This window comes from Arachis stenosperma, chromosome 6 (genome assembly GCF_014773155.1).
Source record: "Arachis stenosperma cultivar V10309 chromosome 6, arast.V10309.gnm1.PFL2, whole genome shotgun sequence".
NCBI lineage: Eukaryota > Viridiplantae > Streptophyta > Magnoliopsida > Fabales > Fabaceae > Arachis > Arachis stenosperma.
In genome coordinates this window covers 65,545,269-65,564,721 of record NC_080382.1, presented here as the reverse complement: position 1 = coordinate 65,564,721, position 19,453 = coordinate 65,545,269, and the positions used below count along the sequence as shown (strand labels likewise).

Here is a 19,453-nt window from a genome sequence, read left to right as displayed (position 1 = left end):
GAGCTTATGTGGACACAGAGGGTCATTATCCAGAGTTAAATAAGGAGAGGAAGTCACCTGATAAGCAGGAACAAAAGGAAGACAAATCATCATCGATTAAAGGCCAAGAACCAAAGGGTGTGTCAAAGGAAACGTCGAAGGTCAAACAAATATCCAAAGGTAAAAACGAGGAGGACACGTGGACAGAAACTTTCGACTCCAGATTTGAAGATGACCTGGATGTCATGTTTGGCGAAACTGGCTTTGGTTATGTGGCCATAATATCGATGCTCCTCTTCAACTTCCAAGGTAACCCTACTAAAGACCATTGGAACTGCTTCGAAGGTGATTGTGTTGACGTCATCCCTGGAGATAAATGCAGATTTGTAAAGAATGATTTGGTTAAGAAGGGGTTATTTGAAAGGTCTGATGAAATAACTAAGGGTCACATTCGACCTTTGCATATTAAAGGTAGAAGAACTAGTGATCAATTGCATCCTAGTGGATGGAGGATCACTGATGAGCGGATAATTTGTATACTTTTTGGCATTGTTTTTAGTATGTTTTTGATATGATACAGTTAGTTTTTAGTATATTTTTATTAGTTTTTAATTAAAATTCACTTTTCTGGACTTTACTATGAGTTTGTGTGTTTTTCTGTGATTTCAGGTATTTTCTGGCTGAAATTGAGGGATTTGAGCAAAAATCTGATCCAGAGACTCAAAAGGACTGCAGATGCTGTTGGATTCTGACCTCCCTGCACTCGAAGTGGATTTTCTGGAGCTACAGAAGCCCAATTGGCGCGCTCTCAACGGCGTTGGAAAGTAGACATCCTGGGCTTTCCAGCAATATATAATAGTCCATACTTTGCCCAAGATTTGATGGCCCAAACCGGCGTTCAAAGTCACCTCAAGGAATTCCAGCGTTAAACGCTGGAACTGGCACCCAAATGGGAGTTAAACGCCCAAACTGGCACCAAAGCTGGCGTTTAACTCCAAGAAGAGTCTCTACACGAAATTGCTTCATTGCTCAGCCCAAGCACACACCAAGTGGGCCCGGAAGAGGATTTTTATGTCATTTACTCATTTCTGTACACCCTAGGCTACTAGTTTCTTATAAGTAGGACCTTTTACTATTGTATAAAAATCTTTTGATCACTTTTAGATCTCTAGATCATCTTTGGACATTTTAGTTCTTAGATCATTGGGAGGCTGGCCATTCGGCCATGCCTAGACCTTATGCTTATGTATTTTCAACGGTGGAGTTTCTACACACCATAGATTAAGGTGTGGAGCTCTGCTGTACCTCGAGCATTAATGCAATTACTATTGTTCTTCCATTCAATTCCACTTGTTCTTTTACCAAGATATCACTTGTTCTTCAACATGATGAAGGTGATGATTGACGCCCATCACCATTCTCACTCATGAACAAGGTGACTGACAACCATTCTTGTTCTACACGCATTTGAGGCTTAGTGAATATCTCTTGGATTTCTGATTGCACGATGCATGGTTGATCGCCTGACAACCGAGTGCTCGCCTGACAAACGAGCCAGCCATTCCGTGAGATCAGAGTCTTCGTGGTATAGGCAAGAACTGATGGCAGCATTCAAGAGAATCCGGAAGGTCTAACCTTGTCTGTGGTATTCTGAGTAGGATTCAATGATTGAATGACTGTGACGTGCTTCAAACCTGTAACCTACTGGGCGTTAGTGACAGACGCAAAAGAGTTATTCTATTCCGGTAGGGGAGGGAACCAAACCGGTGATTGGCAGCACTGTGACAGAGTGTGTGCATTAGCTTTCACTGCGCGGATGGGAGGTAGCTGCTGACAACAGTGAAACCCTACACGAGCTTGCCATGGAAAGGAGTAAGAAGGGTTGGATGAAGACAGTAGGAAAGCAGAGAGACGGAAGGGAAGGCATCTTCATGCGCTTATCTGAAGTTCCTACCAATGAATTACATAAGTATCACTATCTTTATCCTTTATGTTATTTTCGTTCATCACCATATATATCTGAGTTTGCCTGACTAAGATTTACAAGATGACCATAGCTTGCTTCAATACTAACAATCTCCGTGGGATCGACCCTTACTCACGTAAGGTTTATTACTTGGACGACCCAGTGCACTTGCTGGTTAGTTGTGCGAAGTTGTGTAATGCCATGGTATTGAGCGCACCAAGTTTTGGGGGCCATTACCAGGGATTATGAGAGTTGTGAAAAAGTATAGTTCACAATTTCGCGCACCAAGTTTTTGGCGCCGTTGCCGGGGATTGTTCTAGTTTTGAGCAAGCCTTTGGTAACATCAGTGCCAAGATCCGGCAACAACATCAATTTTTTGGTGTTATTGCCCGGGATTGTTCAGGCTGGACAACTGACAGTTCATCTTGTTGCTTAGATTAGGTATTTTTTTTCAAAATTCTTGAAGATGAATTCTAGAGTTTCATGATGATTTGTTGAAATCTGGCTGGCTGAGAAGCCATGTCTAATCTGATTGGACCGAGGTTTCAACTTATCACCACAAGAGCTTGTTGATTTCGTATCAATCTTGCTTTTGGAGCAGTGATTTGCTAAGGCTTGGCTGACCTTTGGTCATGTCTAGTGTTTTGGACCGAAGCTTTCCTTGAAAGCTTGGCTGGCTGTGGAGCCATGTCTAATTCCTGGACCGAAGTCTTAGACTAGCATTGCACTGATTCCTGGAATTCTCATCAAGGATTTTGATGCCTTTTCCCACTTAATTTTCGAAAAACACAAAAAAAATTTTGCAAAATCATAAAAACCAAAAATATTTGATGTTTCTTACTTTAGTCTAGTGTCTCATCTTAAGTCTGGTGTCAAATGCATGTTTTTGTTATATTTTTCGAATTCATGCATATAGTTCTTTGTTTTGATCTTTGAATTCTTTTGGCTTGAGTGTTTCTGTGTCTCATATAGTGTCAGTAGTACACAAACTGCTAAGTTTGGTGTCTTGCATGCATTGTTATTTGATTCTTGTTGCATTTTGATTATTAAAAATCCAAAAATATTTTTAATTTGTGTCTTTTCAAGTCAATGATACAAAGAATTGAAGATTCAGAACATACTGCAGAGGAATTATACAGAAAAAGCTGAGCACTCAAAAATGCCCAGTGAAGAAGGCAGACTGGCGTTTAAATGCCAGCCAGGGCACCTAGTTGGGCGTTTAACGCCCAAAAAGGTAGCATTTTGGGCGTTAAACGCCAGAATGTATACCATTCTGGGCGTTTAACGCCAGGATGGTGCCAGGGGGAAGATTTTGTTTTCAAATCAATTTTTTTTCAAGTTTTCAAAGTTTTTCAAAATCAAATCTTTTTCAAATCATATCTTTTCAATCAAATGGTTTCAAAATCAATTTCCTTCCTTTTTCAAAGATACTTCCTAACAATTAATGATTTGATTGAACATCTCAAATTTGTTACCTTTTCTGTTGAGAAAGGTTTTATGTTTGAATCATATCTTTTCTTGTTAGGCAAGTCATTAATTTTTAAAATCATATCTTTTCAAATTGTTTTCAAATCATATCTTCTAAAATTGTTTTCAAATCATATCTTCTCAATCACATCTTTTTAAAACCATAACCTTTCAATCATATTTTTTTATCATATCTTTTTCAAATTAGTTTTCAATCAAATTCTTTTTAGTCTCTAATTTCAAAATCTTTTTCAAAAATCACTTGATTTCTCTTCCACTTTCAATTTTCGAAAATTATCAATCAAATTTTCAAAATGTTTTCAAAATCTTTTGATTGAATTTTCGAAAATCCTCTTCCCTCCTTCTCACATCCTTCTATTTATGGAGTACCACTCCTTCTAAATGCACAATTCGAACCTTATCTAATTAAAGTTCGAATTCTTCTTCCCCTTCTTCTTTCTATTTCTCTTTTCCTCTGACATTTCAAGGAATCTCTATACTGTGACATAGAGGATTCCACATTTTCTTTTTCTCTTCTCTTTCATATGAGCAGGAGCAGAGACAAAGGCATTCTTGTTGAAGCTGATCCTGAACCCGAAAGGACCTTGAAGAGAAAGCTAAAAGAAGCCAAAGCACAGCTCTCTTTAGAGGACCTGACCGAATTCTTCAAAGAAGAAGAACCCATGGCAGCCGAAAACAACAACAATGCCAACAATGCAAGGAAGGTGCTGGGTGACTTTACTGCACCTACTCCCGACTTCTATGGGAGAAGCATCTCTATCCCTGCCATTGGAGCAAACAACTTTGAGCTTAAGCCTCAATTAGTTTCTCTAATGCAACAGAATTGCAAGTTCCATGGACTTCCAATGGAAGATCCTCATCAGTTTTTAGCTGAATTCTTGTAAATCTGTGACACAGTCAAGACTAATGGGGTTAACCCTGAGGTCTATAGACTGATGCTATTCCCTTTTGCTGTAAGAGACAGAGCTAGAATATGGTTGGATTCTCAACCTAAAGAAAGCCTGGACTCTTGGGAAAAGCTAGTCAATGCCTTCTTGGCAAAGTTCTTTCCACCACAAAGATGGAGTAAGCTTAGAGTGGAAGTCCAAACCTTCAGACAGAAGGATGGAGAATCCCTCTATGAAGCTTGGGAAAGATACAAACAATTAATCAGAAGATGTCCTTCAGACATGCTTTCTGAATGGAGCATCATAGGTATTTTCTATGATGGTCTCTCTGAACTATCTAAGATGTCCTTGGATAGCTCTGCTGGAGGATCTCTTCATCTGAAGAAGACGCCTGCAGAAGCTCAAGAATTGATTGAAATGGTTGCAAATAACCAATTCATGTACACTTCTGAAAGGAATCCTGTGAACAATGGGACTAGTCAGAAGAAAGGAGTTCTTGAGATTGACACTCTGAATGCCATATTGGCTCAGAACAAGATATTGACTCAACAAGTCAATTTGATTTCTCAAAGTCTGTCTGGAATGCAAAATGCACCAAACAGTACTAAGGATGCTTCATCTGAGGAAGAAGCTTATGATCCTGAGAACCCTTCCATGGAAGAGGTGAATTACCTAGGAGAACCCTATGGAAATACCTACAATTCTTCATGGAGAAATCACCCAAATCTCTCATGGAAGAATCAAGAGAGACCTTAACAAGGTTTCAATAACAATAATGGTGGAAGAAACAGGTTTAGCAATAGCAAGCCTTTTCCATCATCTTCTCAGCAACAGACAGAGAGTTCTAAGCAGAATACTTCTGACTTAGCAACAATGGTCTCTGATCTAATAAAGACCACTCAAAGTTTCATGAATGAAACAAGGTCCTCCATCAGAAATTTGGAAGGACAAGTGGGACAGCTAAGCAAGAAAATTACTGAACTCCCTCCTAGTACTCTCCCAAGTAATACAGAAGAAAATCCAAAAGGAGAGTGCAAAGCCATAACCATGGCCGAATATGGAGAGGAAAGAGAAGAGGTGGACACCACTGAGGAAGACCTCAGTGGGCGTGCACTGACCTCCATTGAGTTCCCCAACGAGGAACCATGGGAATCTGAGGCTCAAAATGAGACCATAGAGATTCCATTGGACTTACTTCTGCCATTCATGAGCTCTGATGAGTATTCTTCCTCTGAAGAGGATGAGTATGTCACTGAAGAGCAAGTTGCTAAATACCTTGGAGCAATCATGAAACTGAATGACAAGTTATTTGGAAATGAGACTTGGGAGGATGAACCTCCCTTGCTCACCAAAGAACTGGATGACTTGTCTAGGCAGAAACTGCCTCAAAAGAGGCAGGATCCTGAGAAGTTTTCTATACCTTGTACCATAGGCACCATGACCTTCAAGAAGGCCTTGTGTGACTTAGGGTCAAGTGTGAACCTCATGCCCCTCTCTGTAATGGAGAAATTAGGGATCTTAGAGGTGCAAGCTGCAAGAATCTCATTAGAGATGGCAGACAACTCAAGAAAACAAGCCCATGGACTTGTAGAGGATGTTCGGGTGAAAATTGAGGACCATTACATCCCTACTGATTTCATAGTCCTAGAGACTGGGAAGTGCATGGATGAATCAATCATCCTTGGCAGACCCTTCCTAGCCACAGCAAAGGCTGTGATTGATGTTGACCGAGGAGAGTTAATCATTCAAGTGAATGAAAAATCCTTGGTGTTTAAGGCCCAAGGATATCCCTCTGTCATCATGGAGAGGAAGCATGAAGAACTCCTCTCAAAACAGAGCCAAGCAGAGCCCCCACAGTCAAACTCTAAGTTTGGTGTTGGGAGGCCACAACCAAACTCTAAGTTTGGTGTTGAACCCCCACATTCAAACTCTAAGTTTGGTGTTGGGAGGTTCCCACACGGTTCTGAGTATCTCTGAGGCTCCATGAGAGCCCTCTGTCAAGCTAATGACATTAAAGAAGCGCTTGTTGGGAGGCAACCCAATGTTTTATAATTAATTATTTTCTTTTGTTATTTTATCTTTTTTGTAGGTTGATGATCATAAGAAGTCACAAAAACAATGAAAAAAGCAAAAACAGAATGAAAAACAGGAAGAAAAACAGCACACCCTGGAGGAGAAGAAACTGGCGTTCAAACGCCAGTAATGCTAGCTGTTGGGCGTTTAACGCCCAGTCTGGCACCATTCTGGGCGTTTAACGCCAGAAAGGGGCACCAGACTGGCGTTAAACGCCAGTAAAGGGCAAGAACCTGGCGTTAAACGCCAGGAATGGGCACCAGCCCGGCGTTTAACGCCAGAAATGGCTCGAAACGTGATTTTGAGCAACATTTGGTGCAGGGATGACTTTTCCTTGACACTACAGGATCTGTGGACCCCACAGGACCCTACCATCACTCTCTCTCTTCTTCCTCCATTCACCAATCACCTCAACACCTCTTCCCCAAAAACCCCTCACCTATCAAATCCCATCTTTCTCTTCACCACTCACATCCATCCTTCATAAAACCCCACCAACCTCACCCTTCAAATTCAAACCACTTTCCCTCCCAAACCCACCCATAATGGCCGAACCTTTACCCCCCTCTCTCCTATAAATACCTTTCTTCAACTCTTCATTTTCACACAACCTAAACACCCTTTCTTCCCCCTCTTTGGCCGAATACACCACCATCTCCCTCTTCCTCATTTCTTCTTCTTCTACTCTCTTCTTTCTTCTTTTGCTCGAGGACGAGCAAACATTTTAAGTTTGGTGTGGTAAAAGCGTTGCTTTTTCGTTTTTCCATAACCATTTATGGCATCCAAGGCCGGAGAAACCTCTAAAAAGAGGAAAGGGAAGGCAAAAGCTTCCACCTCCGAGTCATGGGAGATGGATAGATTCCTCTCAAGGGTGCATCAAGACCACTTCTATGAAGTTGTGGCCTTGAAGAAGGTGATCCCCGAGGTCCCCTTTTCACTCAAAAAGGGTGAATATCCGGAGATCCGCCATGAGATCCGAAGAAGAGGTTGGGAAGTTCTTACCAACCCCATTCAACAAGTCGGAATCTTGATGGTTCAAGAGTTCTATGCCAATGCATGGATCACAAAGAACCATGACCAAAGTGTGAACCCGAATCCAAAGAATTATCTCACTATGGTTCGGGGGAAATACTTGGATTTTAGTCCAGAGAGTGTGAGGGTGGCATTCAACTTGCCTATGATGCAAGGAGATGAGCATCCTTACACTAGAAGGGTCAACTTTGATCAAAGGTTGGACCAAATCCTCACAGTCATATGTGAAGAGGGCGCACAATGGAAGCAAGATTCAAGAGGAAAGCCGGTCCAATTGAGAAGGCATGACCTCAAGCCCGTGGCTAGAGGATGGTTAGAGTTCATACAACGCTCAATCATCCCCACTAGCAACCGGTCCGAAGTTACCATAGACCGGGCCATCATGATCCATAGTATCATGATTGGAGAAGAAATAGAGGTTCATGAGGTTATAGCCCAAGAACTCTATAAGGTGGCGGACAAGACCTCCACCTTGGCAAGGTTAGCCTTTCCTCATCTCATTTGTCACCTCTGTTATTCAGTTGGAGTTGACATAGAGGGAGACATTCCCATTGATGAGGACAAGCCCATCACCAAGAAAAGGATGGAGTACACAAGAGATCTCACTCATCATGAGATCCTTGAGATTCCTCAAGGGATGAATTTTCCTCCACAAAACTATTGGGAGCAACTAAACACCTCCCTAGGAGAACTAAGTTCCAACATGGGACAACTGAGGGTGGAGCATCAAGAACACTCCATCATCCTTCATGAAATTAGAGAAGATCAAAGAATCATGAGGGAGGAGCAACAAAGACAAGGAAGAGACATTGAGGAGCTCAAGCACTCCATAGGATCTTCAAGAGCAAGAAAGAGCCGCCATCACTAAAGGTGGACCCGTTCTTTGATTTCCTTGTTATTGTTCTTCTATTTTTCGAATTTTTATGCTTATGTTTATCCATGTTTGTGTCTTATGATCATTAGTGTCTTAGTGTCTATGCCTTAAAGTTATGAATGTCCTATGAATCCATCACCTTTCTTCAATAAAAACGTGCCTAATTGATAAAAGAAAGAATTGCATGAATTTTGAATTTTATAATAGTTTAATTATTTTGATGTGGTGGCAATATTTTTGTTCTCTGAATGTATGCTTAAACAGTGCATATGTCTTTTGAATTTGTGGTTCATGAATGTTGGCTCTTGAAAGAATGATGAAAAAGGAGACATGTTACTGAGGATCTGAAAAATCAATAAAATGATTCTTGAAGCAAGAAAAAGCATTTCAAAAAAAAAAAAAAACGAAAAAAAAAATGAAAAAAAAAACAAAAAAAAAAGAGAAAGGAATAAGAGTTGTGATCCAAGGCAATAAGAGTGTGCTTAAGAACCCTGGACACCTCTAATTGGGGACTTTAGCAAAGCTGAGTCACAATCTGAAAAGGTTCACCCAATTATGTGTCTGTGGCATGTATGTATCCGGTGGTAATACTGGAAGACAGAGTGCTTTGGGCCACAGCCAAGACTCAATAAATAGCTATGTTCAAGAATCATCATACTTTACTAAGAGAATCATTAACACTATCTGGATTCTAAGTTCCTAAAGAAGCCAACCATTCTGGATTTCAAAGGATAGAGTGAGATGCCAAAACTGTTCGGAGGCAAAAAGTTAAAAGCCCCGCTCATCTGATTAATACTGATCTTCACAGATGTTTTTGGAATTCATTGCATATTCTCTTCTTTTTATCTTATTTGATTTTCAGTTGCTTGAGGACAAGCAACAATTTAAGTTTGGTGTTGTGATGAGCGGATAATTTGTATACTTTTTGGCATTGTTTTTAGTATGTTTTTGATATGATACAGTTAGTTTTTAGTATATTTTTATTAGTTTTTAATTAAAATTCACTTTTCTGGACTTTACTATGAGTTTGTGTGTTTTTCTGTGATTTCAGGTATTTTCTGGCTGAAATTGAGGGATTTGAGCAAAAATCTGATCCAGAGACTCAAAAGGACTGCAGATGCTGTTGGATTCTGACCTCCCTGCACTCGAAGTGGATTTTCTGGAGCTACAGAAGCCCAATTGGCGCGCTCTCAACGGCGTTGGAAAGTAGACATCCTGGGCTTTCCAGCAATATATAATAGTCCATACTTTGCCCAAGATTTGATGGCCCAAACCGGCGTTCAAAGTAACCTCAAGGAATTCCAGCGTTAAACGCTGGAACTGGCACCCAAATGGGAGTTAAACGCCCAAACTGGCACCAAAGCTGGCGTTTAACTCCAAGAAGAGTCTCTACACGAAATTGCTTCATTGCTCAGCCCAAGCACACACCAAGTGGGCCCGGAAGAGGATTTTTATGTCATTTACTCATTTCTGTACACCCTAGGCTACTAGTTTCTTATAAGTAGGACCTTTTACTATTGTATAATAATCTTTTGATCACTTTTAGATCTCTAGATCATCTTTGGACATTTTAGTTCTTAGATCATTGGGAGGCTGGCCATTCGGCCATGCCTAGACCTTATGCTTATGTATTTTCAACGGTGGAGTTTCTACACACCATAGATTAAGGTGTGGAGCTCTGCTGTACCTCGAGCATTAATGCAATTACTATTGTTCTTCCATTCAATTCCACTTGTTCTTTTACCAAGATATCACTTGTTCTTCAACATGATGAAGGTGATGATTGACGCCCATCACCATTCTCACTCATGAACAAGGTGACTGACAACCATTCTTGTTCTACACGCATTTGAGGCTTAGTGAATATCTCTTGGATTTCTGATTGCACGATGCATGGTTGATCGCCTGACAACCGAGTGCTCGCCTGACAAACGAGCCAGCCATTCCGTGAGATCAGAGTCTTCGTGGTATAGGCAAGAACTGATGGCAGCATTCAAGAGAATCCGGAAGGTCTAACCTTGTCTGTGGTATTCTGAGTAGGATTCAATGATTGAATGACTGTGACGTGCTTCAAACCTGTAACCTACTGGGCGTTAGTGACAGACGCAAAAGAGTTATTCTATTCCGGTAGGGGAGGGAACCAAACCGGTGATTGGCAGCACTGTGACAGAGTGTGTGCATTAGCTTTCACTGCGCGGATGGGAGGTAGCTGCTGACAACAGTGAAACCCTACACGAGCTTGCCATGGAAAGGAGTAAGAAGGGTTGGATGAAGACAGTAGGAAAGCAGAGAGACGGAAGGGAAGGCATCTTCATGCGCTTATCTGAAGTTCCTACCAATGAATTACATAAGTATCACTATCTTTATCCTTTATGTTATTTTCGTTCATCACCATATATATCTGAGTTTGCCTGACTAAGATTTACAAGATGACCATAGCTTGCTTCAATACTAACAATCTCCGTGGGATCGACCCTTACTCACGTAAGGTTTATTACTTGGACGACCCAGTGCACTTGCTGGTTAGTTGTGCGAAGTTGTGTAATGCCATGGTATTGAGCGCACCAAGTTTTGGGGGCCATTACCAGGGATTATGAGAGTTGTGAAAAAGTATAGTTCACAATTTCGCGCACCAATCACCGATTAATTTGCTACTTGAGAGTATTCTACCTTTGTTCCAAAAAACAGTAGAAGATTTGATCAAGACAAACTTAGCTATCATTGGATCCAACAATAAGTCGACAACAGTGCTAGGTATGATCCAACTTAGGGTTGATGTGGAAAGTGTCAAATGATCGACAGTATTTGTAGTGGTGCTTACTAAGACCGTTTTCAATGTGCTGTTGGGAAGAGATGGGATCCATAGAGTCGGGACAATCCCCTCGACCCTACATCAAAATTTGGTGCTTTAGGATGAAGATGGCAAAATAGAAGAGATTGAGGAAGACGATAGCCCTTGCTATGTCGAGCAAATTAATGTCAGTTTCAAAGAATATCATGTTAGTGTTTGACCACTAGATATCAATATGAGCACCCTTGACCCAACTCTTATCAAAGGTTGCTATGTTGGAGCCCTTAACATAAAGCTGGTCTCTAAAGCCAAAGAAAACTTGGTCATAGAATCTATGTAATAGATATATCGAGCCATTGGGCTCGACTCTCAGCCTATATAGCTGAGAAGAACGAGTGCACAGGAAAATGTGCATTGGATTGTATATATCATCTAGACCCGTTAGGGTTTGAGAAATCTTATTTATTTTTAGAAGATTTGCACAATAAAAAAGGTTGAGGTACAAGATACAATCAAAGAGGTCATTATTAGTGGAGAGGGTTGAGTTACATATGTAAACAGGTATCTAAACCTTCCTTTCAACAAATTAATAGAGGTGTTGAAGAAATATCAAGATTTTTGTGCTTGGCAGTATGAAGAAATGTCTGGGTTAGACAGGTCTTTGGTCAAACACAAGCTCTCTATCATCCCTAATGCTCGACCTATTGTAACACCCTAACTACCAAAGCTCACGCTTCCGGCTGCGCAACTCTGATAGCTTGGACATTACGACGACACTTATACTATTTAATACTAAAATATGAGCCTGTTTAAAATTTTAAACCGCAAAACCGCTCCAAAAAAAATACTTTTGCTATACAACGAACATCCATACATACCATACAACTTACAGAAACTCATAAAGAGTACATCCATATATATACATACATATATATAAGTAATATTACAAACATTAACCAATACAATCCCTATCCCTCTTAAAGAATATATCTAGATAAAGGCGAGGGTACAAAAATAATAATCTAAAGCAATACAGAGCATCTCAATAACAAATCAATAAACTCTTCGTGACTTCTACGCCCATATCCTGAAAGGGAAAAAAATGTAAGGGGTGAGAACATCATCCTCGAAAGGGTTCTCAGTAGAGGGTTTTTGGGAATTACTGTAATAGGGTACGTGAAGATAACCACACTAGAGATTAATAACCGTCTTATGCCTCTTTTCAAAAACAACAGTTTACAATAAAAGTAAAGTCGTAAATCTTTTTTTTTTTGAAAGAGGAACCGTTCAATTCTCAAAACATCAAAAGCCTTTCAAAAAGGTTTATCTATACTGAACCAAAATAGCCTTTCATAGTTTTCCAAACCAAAAACATAAAACCGAAATCAACCATCGTCCATCTCAATCAACCACGGCCCTAGGCCCAAACAATCCAACCACAACCAATCCACCACAATCCAACAGAGTTCTAGATGCAAACACAAGTAGGAAGATGCAAACACAACCAAACAGCTATTGCAAATAGAACAATTAGCAGTTAATCGCATAGGCAAACCAAGTACAATATGCACACCCAAACAATGTCACATAGATGCATATGATGCATGCCTGTCCCTTGTGGCTGATGATATCATCTGTCGGTTATAGAGCCAACGCGAAAAGTCCTGGTAGCTAACCATTGGACTGTCCCTCTGTCGTGTCTCCCCAACTCGAGTTATACTCAATATAAACTTGATCATAATCATGATCCATATCCATCACCCTCACTGGTGAATATTTATGGGGGTGAGCTCATCCGGGGCTTTCACAGTGCCCGGCCACCCTGACGACATAGGGTCAAAAGAGCTTCAAGTCTCAACCTGGAGCACGTGGTGGCTAGCCACTGCTTTCTCCCAGGAAAACTCTTATCTCCGATAGTGGAAGTGCAATATCACAAATTATCAATTTCTCAGCATATATGCTTTCATTCTCAACCATGGATCAACATCCATCTCAGCCATCCGGCTCACGGTTCAATCCAGAACCAGCCAATATTCATAATCATACACAGCCATTCCGGCCCACAACAAAACAGCACTTCCACATTCAACATCATCAATTCATAAAATTGGCATTTAAGCCATAAGCCACTTTTTCTCAAATCATTTCACTTTGAAATCAAGTTTCAACTCTTTTCAGCCTTGGCTTTAGAAATCTCGTTTCTCAAATCATCACAGGCTCATAAGCCAAATTTTACTCAAGCGAGTTCCCTTTTTAAAACAAAGCCACTCTCGACATTCTCTTTCCAAAACTTCCAAACCATGCCAAGTTAAGGATTTATTTCAAAGTATTCAAAATCACCCATACAACAATAGGATTTTATAACAAAAGTTTCTCAGCAGAGTCCCAAGTCTTTAGGGGAGAATAACATAACTCATTTCGCCAAATTCATTTTAAATTCATTAAAAACCTTGGCTTTCTAATTTGAGTAGTAAAGTAGGATCTAAGCCAATCCGAGTCATGTAACCAATTACTCTTTTCAAAGCCATTTCCTTTACTTAAACAAAACCGGCTTCAATTTCATAATTAAATCTGAAGCGTTTCAAACTGCTAAGAGAATCATTTTTGTTGTGTTAAACTAGAGCTCAAAGGGTACTCTGAATCTTATTCAAAACGTCAAAATAATGAGGTTCATCAATCGAAATCCAATTCCTTCTAAAATCACGAAAACTCTTCCAATGGACACCCTTTATGTTTAATAGAGAAAAACATAAACCCGTTTTACCTTTTAAAACAGCCTCAAGGCAAAATTCTCTTTCGAATAACTTGTACCCAAAGACATACTATTCTTCTTGGAAAATAAGGAGAAATCATGATTCTCTTTTCAGTAATTCTTTCAAAACATAGCTTCATCGTATTTCATAATTGATCTAAGTAAAGATAATAAAAGAAGCCCTAAATTCACAATCCTCCAAGTAAATAGGAAAGGCGTTAAACTCAAAATTTTCCAAATAACATTTCAAATAAAGCCTCAGATTTTATAGAAATTTCGGCAGCATCTCCCCTAAAACTTGGACTTTGTCGCCCGGTTCAGGTCCCAACTAAACCGTTCCTCAATCCTTTTCAACAGTCCAGAGCCCAAAAATCAATTCAAAATCACGCTAAATCCAACAGTCGCCTCAGTGGCGTATTTCAAGGAAACCATTTCAAAATCAAATCAATATCAACCGATTTAACTCATTTCCAAAGCTTTAAAGAAACGGTTCAATAACAAATCATTTGTCCAAAACCAAGTCAATTAAAATAAAACAAACTGAATTCAAAAGTGCATTCGACTTTTCACATCAATGAAATAATTGACTCAATTCAAACCAATCCTCAACGGTTTAAACTCAGATTTCAAATCTTTAAAGAATCTACTTCAAAACATTACATTTCATAAAGCCGCACAACAACTCAGCCAAACCAACATCCATAATCATTCGATTCAATCAAATAATACATAAGGCAGATACAATCACCAAATACACAATATCTCACATTAGTATCCATATGTAATAATTCCAATACACAAAACATAGTTTTTGGAAAGCGCCCCTACCTCAAAACGCAAAACCATAGCCCAAATGCCTCATCAAGTCCTTTCTGCCTCAAACCGAACTGACGGGAACCAAAATCTCAGCTCTCAGCCACTTTTGCAATAATTATAGCAACACTAATCGCAACATATAATAAACAGGACTCGATCCCACATTATCAAAACTCACATTCATTAACCAACACGACCGAATACTAACGCGAGGCTTTTCGAAACATAATTACTTACCAAAACTAAGAAAGGATGGTTGAACTGAAACAGCGGCGATCTCCGGGCCGGTTCGGCGGCAGCCCGGCAGCCACTTCAAGCGGCAACGGTGACAAATTCCGATCACGAAAACTGGAACCAACACGCAGTGACTATAATATTCTCGGAATTCAAAAAAGACAGAAACAACAATTAAAACCCTTACCGGTAGAGTTTTCTGGCGACGGTAGCGGTGTTTTCTGACGACCAAGCATGGCGGCGCGGTTTCCTTCTATAGTAGCGACACTCGTGGCGACAACCTTCCACCACGGCAAGCCCAGCCACGCGGTGTGACAGCAACCCCGCGACGGCTCCCTCTCGCGTCTCATCTCCCTCTGCGTGCGAGTTCAGTGACGGCACACAGCCCTTGCCGAGCTCCGTTTGCCATCTGAGGAACGCTTCCGTTCCCATTCTCTTGCAGCAGATCCGGCCGGCATGACTCCACTAACGGCACCCGGAAGCACGAGGCTGACAGCGGTGCTCGTGACGGGCTTCACCGCGAGGAGCAACTGCAACAACTCAAGCCGCGAAGATGATAGCAGCAGCGGTGGCATTTCTCGGTGACCCATCATCTGCGGCGGCGCTGGGCAGAGACAGCGACGAGCTTGGTCGACGACGGTAGCACGAACAGTAGAGGCGGCATGACCAGGATGGCTCTATGGTGCTGCAGCTCAGGAAAGGTGACTCGCGACACTCCCTTTCCCTCCATGGTTTGACGATGGTGCGACGGCAGTGGTGAGGTCCAGCACGCCGGCGCAGTCTTGGTGGCGAACTGAACGGCGGCGCTGAGCCCTTTCCCTCTCCTTCCCTTCTTCTGGCTCGATCCCCCTTTCCTGATTCTGTTTCCTTCCTCCATGGAACAAGAAAAGGAAATCGTGGGTACTTGATGAGCGGATAATTTATACGCTTTTTGGCATTGTTTTTAGGAAGTTTTTAGTAAGTTCAAGCTACTTTTAGGGATGTTTTCATTAGTTTTTATGTTAAATTCATATTTCTGGACTTTACTATGAGTTTGTGTGTTTTTCTGTGATTTCAGGTAATTTCTGGCTGAAATTGAGGGATTTGAGCAAAACTCTGAAAGAAGGCTGACAAAAGGACTGCTGATGTTGTTGGAATCTGACCTCTCTGCACTCAAAATGAATTTTCTGGAGCTACAGAACTCCAAATGGTGCTCTCTCAATGGCGTTGGAAAGTAGACATCCATAGCTTTCCAGCAATATATAATAGTCCATACTTTATTCGGAAATTGATGACGTAACTTCGCGTTGAACGCCAATTACATGCTGCTGTCTGGAGTTAAACGCCAGAAACACGTCATGATCCGGAGTTGAACGCCCAAAACACGTCATAACTTGGAGTTCAACTCCAATAAAAGCCTCAGCTCGTGGATAGATCAAGCTCAGCCCAAACATACACCAAGTGGGCCCCGGAAGTGGATTTATGCATTAATTACTTACTCATGTAAACCCTAGGAGCTAGTTTATTATAAATAGAACTTTTTACTATCATAATCCAGAATGCTGGATCCTGGATTGTATTTTGAATCCATTGATCACGCTTTGGGGGCTGGCCATTCGGCCATGCATGAACCTTTCACTTATGTATTTTCAACGGTGGAGTTTCTGCACACCATAGATTAAGGGTGTGGAGCTCTGCTGTACCTCAAGTTTCAATACAATTATTATTACTTTCTATTCAATTCTCTTTTATTCTTATTCCAAGATATACGTTGCACAACACTTTGATGAATGTGATGATCCGTGACACTCATCATCATTCTCACCTATGAACGTGCGTGACTGACAACCACTTCCGTTCTACCTTAGGTCGGGCGCATATCTCTTAGATTCCCCAACAGAATCTTCGTGGTATAAGTTAGATAGATGGCGGCATTCATGAGGATCTGGAAAGTCTAAACCTTGTCTATGGTATTCCGAGTAGGATTTTGGGATTGAATGACTGTGACGAGCTTCAAACTCCTGAAGGCTGGGCGTGATGACAAACGCAAAAGAATCAAGGGATTCTATTCCAACTTGATTGAGAACCGACAGATGATTAGCCGTGATGTGACAGAGCATAGGAACGTTTTCACTGAGAGGATGGGATGTAGCCATTGACAACGGTGATGCCCTACATACAGCTTGCCATGGAAAGGAGTAAGAAGGATTGGATGAAAGCAATGAGAAAATAGAGATTCAAGAGGAGCACAGCATCTCCATATGCCTATCTGAAATTTCCACTATTGATTTACATAAGTATTTCTATCTTATTTTATTTTCTGTTTGTTATTAATTATTTGAAAATCCATAAACCAATTTAATCTGCCTAACTGAGATTTACAAGGTGACCATAGCTTGCTTCATACCAACAATCTCTGTGGGATCGACCCTTACTCACGTAAGGTTTATTACTTGGACGACCCAGTACACTTGCTGGTTAGTTGAACGAGATTGTGGAAAGAAAGTGCTGAGTTAATGTTTTTGTGCACATACCAAAGAGCCAATATTGTTGATCACAATTTCGTCCACCAAGTTTTTGGCGCCGTTGCCGGGGATTGTTCGAGTATGGACAACTGACGGTTCATCTTGTTGCTCAGATTAGGTAATTTTCTTTTCAAAAACTTTTTCAAAATTTTTCTTTTCTTTTTCGTTTTTCCTAACTTTATTTTCGAAAAAAATTAATAAAAATCCAAGAAAAATTAGAAAAACATAAAAACCAAAAATATTTTGTGTTTCTTGTTTGAGTCTTGAGTCAATTTTTATGTTTGGTGTCAATTGCATGCTTTAAAAAATTTTCTTGCATATTTTCGAAAATTCCATGCATTCAAAGTGTTCTTCATGATCTTCAAGTTGTTCTTGATAAGTCCTCTTGTTTGATTTTGATGTTTTCTTGTTTTGTGTATTTTCTTGTTTTCCATGTGCATTTTTCGTTTGTTAGAGTCCATGCATTAAAGATTTCTAAGTTTGGTGTCTTGCATGTTTTCTTTGCATAAAAATTTTTTCAAAATTATGTTCTTGATGTTCATCATGATCTTCAAAGTGTTCTTGGTGTTCATCTTGACATTCATAGCATTCTTGCATGCATTCATTATTTTGATCTAAAAATTTCATGCATTGAGTATTTTTGTGTTTTTCCTTCTCATAATTAAAAATTCAAAAATAAAAAAATATATCTTTTCCTTTTTTATCTCCAAATTTTCGAAATTTTGGGTTGACTTGGTCAAAAATTTTTAAAATTAGTTGTTTCTTACAAGTCAAGTCAAATTTTCAAAAATTTAAAAATCTTATCTTTTCAAAACCTTTTTCAAAAATCATATCTTTTCCAATTTTTCCTCTTTTTCGAAAATTTCAAAAATCTTTTTCAAAATCTTTTTCAAAATCTTTTTCTTATCTTTTATATCAAATTTTCGAAAATTAGCCAACAATTAATGTGATTGATTCAAAAATTTGAAGTTTGTTACTTTCTTGTTAAGAAAGGTTCAATCTTTAAATTCTAGAGTCATATCTTTTAGTTTCTTGTTAGTTAAGTAATTTTAAAAATTAAATCTTTTTATCTTTTATCATATCTTTTTCAAAAATTTTATCTTTTTCAAAATTTGACTTCAAAATATCTTATCTAAACTTCTTATCTTCTTATCTTTTCAATTTTGATTTCAAATCTTTTTCAATCAACTAACTAACTTTTTGTTTGTTTCTTATCTTTTTCAAAACCACCTAACTACTCTTTCCTCTCTAATTTTCGAAAATATCTCACCCCTTTTTCAAAAATTCTTTTTAATTAACTAATTGTTTCATGTTTTAATTTTAATTACATTTTATCTCTAATTTTCGGAAATCACTAACCCTTTTTTTTAAATTAATTTCGAATTCTCGTCCTCTTCTATTCTTTTATTTAATTATTTAATTACTAACACTTCTCTTCACCTCTCTCCATCTAAATATCCGAACCCACTCTTCTACATTCTTCTCCCCTTCCATCTTCTACTAACACAAAGGAATCTCTATACTGTGACATAGAGGATTCCTCTTCTTTTCTTGTTTTCTTCTCTTTCATATGAACAGGAACAGGAAAAAAGGCACTCTTGTTGAAATTGATCCTGAACCTGAAAGGACTCTGAAGAGAAAATTAAGAGAAGCTAAGTTACAACAATCTAAAAACAACCTTTCAGAAATTTTCGAACAAGAGAAGGAGATGGCAGCCGAAAACAATAATAATGCAAGGAGAATGCTTGGTGACTTCACAAAGCCAACGTCCAAATTTGATGGAAGAAGCATCTCCATTCCTGCCATTGGAGCCAACAACTTTGAGCTGAAACCTCAGCTAGTTGCCTTAATGCAACAGAACTGCAAGTTTTATGGACTTCCATCTGAAGATTCTTACCAGTTTTTAACTGAGTTCTTGCAGATTTGTGAGACTGTTAAGACGAATGGAGTTGATCCTGAAGTCTACAGACTCATGCTTTTCCCTTTTACTGTAAGAGACAGAGCTAGAATATGGTTGGATTCACAACCCAAGGATAGCCTGGACTCCTGGGATAAGC

General features: G+C 39.7%; 1 non-coding gene across 1 annotated transcript; it reads right to left on the bottom strand.

Annotated features, from left to right (window-relative positions):
- Positions 1-4,500: 4,500 nt before the first annotated feature.
- On the bottom strand, positions 4,501-4,608 carry LOC130938264 (small nucleolar RNA R71). Its single transcript, XR_009069436.1, has one exon. It is a non-coding gene; the product is annotated as a small nucleolar RNA R71 (small nucleolar RNA).
- Between the last annotated feature and the right edge of the window lie 14,845 nt (positions 4,609-19,453).